Source organism: Rosa chinensis, chromosome 6 (genome assembly GCF_002994745.2).
Source record: "Rosa chinensis cultivar Old Blush chromosome 6, RchiOBHm-V2, whole genome shotgun sequence".
NCBI lineage: Eukaryota > Viridiplantae > Streptophyta > Magnoliopsida > Rosales > Rosaceae > Rosa > Rosa chinensis.
In genome coordinates this window covers 46288719-46294740 of record NC_037093.1, presented here as the reverse complement: position 1 = coordinate 46294740, position 6022 = coordinate 46288719, and the positions used below count along the sequence as shown (strand labels likewise).

At 34.1% G+C, this 6022-nt stretch overlaps 1 long non-coding RNA gene across 3 annotated transcripts; it reads left to right on the top strand.

Annotated features, from left to right (window-relative positions):
* Window positions 1-3650: 3650 nt before the first annotated feature.
* On the top strand, window positions 3651-6022 carry LOC121050189. Of its 3 annotated transcripts, none has more exons than XR_005802305.1 (4): window positions 3651-3964; window positions 4082-4184; window positions 4431-4539; window positions 5769-6022. It is a non-coding gene; the product is annotated as an uncharacterized LOC121050189 (long non-coding RNA). The 3 variants fall into 3 exon arrangements; XR_005802306.1 differs by lacking the exon at window positions 5769-6022 and having other exon boundaries at window positions 3665-3754; window positions 3841-3964; window positions 4431-4712; XR_005802304.1 differs by lacking the exon at window positions 5769-6022 and having other exon boundaries at window positions 3659-3964; window positions 4431-4712.

The window sequence follows — 6022 nt, the reverse complement described above, 5'->3', positions numbered from 1 at the left end:
CTAGATCAACCAGGTGAGGGGTTTTTTATTTTATTGAGTTTTGTTTAAGATTCAACTGGCCTTCTGCTCCTCTTCATGGAATCAAGGTTCAATTTTAATATGCTTATGCTTATTGGTTATGTATCAAAATGGTGCTAATTGCTTAGTTCCAGTACTGGGTTTTGAATTTTGATCAAGAATTGATATTCTAGGAAAAGACATTTAGTTTCTCTTGGAATGAGTCAACAAATCCAACTAGGCTATACCATATCTCTTGCTTTAGAATTGATCTGCTGGTAGTTTTATTCCATAGGAGAACAGGAAAATAAGAAAACAGGTGATTAAAAGCTCTTGAAGGGTTTTCTTTTTGGTCTAAATGATAAGGTAATGATACCTATTTATGAGCCATGGTTGGGTTTTTTAAGTCTAAATTTTGGAACATTATGTCAAAGCTGTGGGTTTGCACCGACCGAGCATTAATTTATGTTCAAGTGTATTAGTTGCCAATACTATATGCAGTAGTATGTAGGTTAGAATATGTGTGGCCCGAATTGTTATGATCATGTGTTATGTTAGTATTCTCTTATCGGATTGTGGATCTAGACCACAATTAGGTCAATTCTAACATTCATCTGTGGTTTAATTAGTCACTGCTTAATTAGCACTTTGGCAAGAAAAGGCATAGATCTATTTTGAACTGCGATGCTCTCTCGCCGACATTATTATTCTTTGTTAGCTTTAATGACACCATTTTTTCCAGATTTTCATACGTATATTTGGTTGATTTGGATTTGAATTTGAGTTTGATTTGATTTGGTTCTTTTTGTTCAAATTTACCGAATCGCATTTTCAAGTTTGAATTTTGATCACCTACTTGATGCCCCATGATTTGTTGTGAATTGATGAATTTGGTATTTCAGATTTGTTAATGGTATATTTGTGATGCTTGAGTTTCTAGGGTGCTTAGAGTCCTTTGTGATCCATTTTGATCACCTACTTGAAAAATACCTCTCATGCTTTCTTCATTACCTCATTAAGGTGCTGGACTCCCTGACAGATGTATACAACCATGTTATGTTCACAACCGACCTAAGCATTGATCTAAAAGTCTTTAGGTTACTTTCTGAACTTAGTCTGTCATAAACTACTGTACATAAATAAAAAAAAATTTCGTCTGCCTTCATTGAATATAGTTGCAATGACTTGGGAGGAAAGGAAATGTGTATGGAAAAAATGAATTTGTTATAGGCTCCAAGTATTCCAGAAAACCCATTAGTCATGATGAGATAATAATCATAAGATGCATACCTGTATGCCCATTATCTAGGCACATAGTAAATTAGTAATTACTGAAAGCTACTATTTGATTCGAAAGCTTGGTTCTTCTGAGTAATTTGTATTTGATTGATTGCAGATAGAGGTTCTGGGCGGTTGGTTAGGCTGATTGGGGAAAAAGGTGAAACTGCAGACGCCAAAAATCCACAAGTGAAGGTAATCTAATCAAGTGCGTTTCCATTCAGAAGAGAAATTTGGACTAGAATCCTCCACACTGTTTGTTAAAATCTCCACTATTATTATCTTTTAGCAATAGAGTAAGAAACTTGCGTATGCTGGTGCACTCTAGCTCTACAAATTGATTTGTTACTCAGCCAAAAGTCCATTATGCATGTGCTTATCCTTTAAAGACGATTAGAACAATCTTATCCACTTCCTTCACTATGGAGTTCTTACTGGGATTAGTGCATATATACTTTGGGTATAGTGATGGACTCCAATCTAATTGATTGTTGTGTTTATCGTTTTTTAGTTCGAAATTTTTAATTGAATTGTTTATAGGTTGAATCTGGTTTTTTATTTTTGTTGTTTGTTTTTAATTTGCAGGTTGTGCATATTCAAGGGGAAGAGGTTTGAAGTGGAAACAAAAAAAAAGAAGGAAAAAAAAGAGGTTTGGTTATTAGTTTTATTTATCTTTGTTGTTGTTTTGTATATTGTATTGGTTATGGATTTCAGTGGTATTATGAAGTACCACTGTTGCTTTATTCCATTGTTTTGGTAATGGGTATGTGATTTTTAGAGACTTTTCTGCTTCTGTTCCTTCTTATTAAGTGAGTTCAAATTTTGCTAATCCAACTCAAAGCAGACTCAGTCTGTCTCATACTTCATTTGTGCACTATATATACTAGCTACCTAATCCCATTATATATATGTTTCCTACAGATCGATCGACTTTGGTCCAATCTTGAATCTCTAATTGCCAGCCGGGTTCAAATCTTCTTCATTTACTTCTGAGATGAACATCAAAGCAAACCCAGGCTCGATTACAGAATTAATCAGTTGAGGTACATCCCGATCTCCTTCTTTCCAATTCTTTCTATCCTCGGATCATATTTTCATTTCTTCCTCCATCATGATTATATATTGTTGGTTTCTTCAATCCACAAGATCGATCCTTTTTTTTCTTTTTTCATTTTGTTTTGTGTTCATTTTTTTATTCATACATATTATAGAGTAATACTGTACATATTATAGATGCCAAAGCAAGATGTGTGCATTCTCAAATTAGGTGATTTGTGTATAGCTTACTAATGACATAGGAAAAGGAACCGCATGCATGCACAAAGTTAGAAGATCTAGAATTGTAATATTTTTGGCATCTTAAACAATTAGCCAACACTAACATATATAAACCAATTGAAGGATTGAGATCGATCATCAATGGTAAAAAAAAAATGGTTTTACTAATAGATCTAACAAGCGAGATGTAGGTATTTATGAGCTGAAAATTTGAAGTTAAACTGAATGTGTAATAGAAGACATTTCAGAAAGTGAAAACAAGGTTGCTAAATTTTGATAGGGAAAAAAAAATATGCTCTTGAAAGAACACGTGATAATCAGAGTACTCAAATAGTTTTCTTTTCTTATAGAAAAATAAGAATGAGATAGAATTTATAGAAGTGTTATGAGATTAGATACATAGTGAAAAGGCTTCAAGTATACCAATCAAATTATTTTATGAATGCTTTGTGATACGACTTGCATTGAGTGAGGTTTTTTGGCCAGATCACCTTAGTTCATTGAAACTACTAGGATTTGAAAGAACATTTTTTCTTTATTGCATCATATCATTACTGATTGGATTGTGTGTGTGTGTTTTTATTTATTTATTTATTTTATAATCCTGTTTTTCATTTATGATGAGAGTTTTTTTTGTCTACATATATTGACTTATTATCCTTTTTTTCGCTTTTCACTTTGTTTTGTGTTCTTTTTTATTTATTTTATTTTTTTATCCGTTGGCTTTGCCTACTCAACAATGTTGCATTTTTTGCTTTATTGTCCAACATTTTTCGTATCCTATCTTCTATGAATTACATCATTGATTGGTTGATAAGTTGAATACTGCTTGGCGTAATTTAAATAGCTCAACTACTATTTAGAAGTGCCTTAACATTATGGTTACGATTCACATCCCGCAGCAAAGCGCGGGCATTGTTGCTAGTTATACTATATACTAAAGTAATAAGGTTTTCCTTATGAATAGTTTTGTGACTGTTTTGCCCTTGGCCCTGCGTGCTTTTTACAGGATTGTGCACTCCAGCTGTTTGCGTCATGTGCTGCCGTGTGGGTTTGTATCAGCTTCGTAAGAACAATATAATTTTCTCAGAAAGAGAGAGTGAGAGAGCGATTATGCGTTTAGGTCAATTGAGATCAGTCAAAGAGAGACAGTGTACAGCTTATCATGTCCAAGGGGAGCAAATCTTTTCCATTTTAAGAGGTATTTGCTGGATTTGAAAAAAAAAAATTTCATATAGGCTATTCTAATTGATTTGGGGAATTACTGTTGATCACGGCCTTGCTCAGAAACTGGAGGATCCGACCCGGGATACAATTCCGATGATTCAGTTAAGGACCCAAGTTACAGCACTCTTGAAGAAATCCATGCCCAGTTCTCAAAGCTCTCTATCAATAGTACATCCAAGGCCCAGTGAGTGATATTGGACATTCTTTTTTTTTTTTTGTTAATGGGTTCTTTGATTTATGACTGAGGATAATAATTTATGGTTTAAGAGTTGGAAATTCAGTGGGTATAGATATTGTGAAGGTTTTTGATCTTGAAGAAGACCTTGATGGGGAGTAGATGATTGCGCCTGAGCTTAATCAGAATGATGCTAAAAGCTATGAACATGTCCAGAAGATAATTCAAGGTGAGCTTTGAAATGTTTACTTTTCAAAACAATGCATGCCAAGGTTTCTACTAAAGTTTACCCTTTTGAGCAATTTTACAAAGAGAAGACAAGCTGCCCATTGCAGATAAATGTATATATGTATATCCTTCACATCCCGTTAATAACAGCAAAATGATAGAACAAATGGTCATGTCCAATTTTTATGGTGTACTGATGAATCTTTTATGGTGTACTGATGAATCTTCTGTCATTGTTTGGTGGCAGACAAACAGATTGAGAAATTGAAAGTGGAGCAATGTAAGCTCTACTTGAGGAAGAATGGGTTTAGACTGACTAAAGTTAGGGAGGAAGTTTGTTGTCAGAGCTTTTGTTGGTAAGGTTATATCAGTACTTTAGCTTTCATGGAGAAGTTAACAAGTTTAACTTTTGTTATTGTTCTCGATCCTTAGTTTGTTATTGTCAATCTCTGATATTGAATTCATTGTTACCAAGTGGATCAAGGTACCTGACTATTCATTGTTATTGGACCCTATTTTGGGAAGCAGATATTTTCTTTTTTGCGTGATAAATGATAATGTTGATTATATTGATAACTTCGATTATTCCAGAATTGTATATGGTAATGAGAGTTGCGTCCTACTGTTAAATCAAAGTTTGGTTGTCACCTTTCAAAGGTTTTTGAGCTGCAAAATTGTTGCAAATCTCCTTTGATTTTGTTTCTGCTTTGTTTCCTTCGGTTTCTTGATTTATCCTCTTGAATCTTCGTGTATAATTTGAAAGTTTTTCTTTCTTATTCCGATTTTAGATTGTAAATACTGTTATGTATTTTTTTTCTTTGTTCATTTAGCATGCTAGAGGGATACGGAAACAAAATTTTTATACATTTCAATTGATTAGTAAATTGGAATGAAGGAGGTAACCCAGTTAATTAAGTCTACCTTCTATAGAAAGAGTTTCACATTTCCAATAAGCAAGACAGGCTTAGACATCTTTACTTCAGGGAGTTTCGAGTGGATCGTGTAAACCACCAGAAGCACATGCCCGAAAAAGGGCCCAGAACACTCATTTTAAGCAACTCTTGCCTGAGACAACTAAATAGGTGGCCTTAGTTATTCCTATGAATAAGGGGACCGGAAATGTGTTTTCCTAAGTTATCTGTTAACAGATAGCCACTTATACAAACAGATAGCCACTTATACAAACAAGTTATCTGGCTCATTAAGCTTTTCAGAGTAGTCCTAAAATCCAAATAACCTTTAGCAGGCTCAAAGATATCGCAACAACTACTCAAGTTGTTTTGAAAGAAAAGTTGCAGGAAACCCTCACCGCCAGAGGTTTATAGCCTCCAATTGAGAATAAGGTTTTTCATGAAGACATCATCATAACTAATCTCACAACATAGAGAATTTATGATCTGCAAGGAAAGTTAGAGACACATCAATATTAGAAACTGTATACTTTTAGGTGTATGATCTGCAATGAAAGTTATAGTTGCAATTTGATCTGTTTGTGGATTAAGAAACTAAATTGAAATGTAGTTTACAAGCCAGCTACTTTATCTTATTGCATGTCATCCTTACATACCATTGTTCTTTTATTTAGACTGTTGGCATTAACAGAACCAAGCCAAGTCCTAAAGGTGAAAGACCCACAAGTATTGATATAGAGAGCAGCAGAGAAATATATGAGCTAGAGACACAAATGCAACTTCTAAAAGTTCCTCACAAGATGGCCAAAGGGAGAGGGACTGATTACTCTTCAAATGAGAATGTGCCAACATTGATACAGTTATTGGCATTGAGAAAAAACCTAAAAACTAAGGTTGCGTTTGGTATGGCTATGCTTTGAAAAAAAAA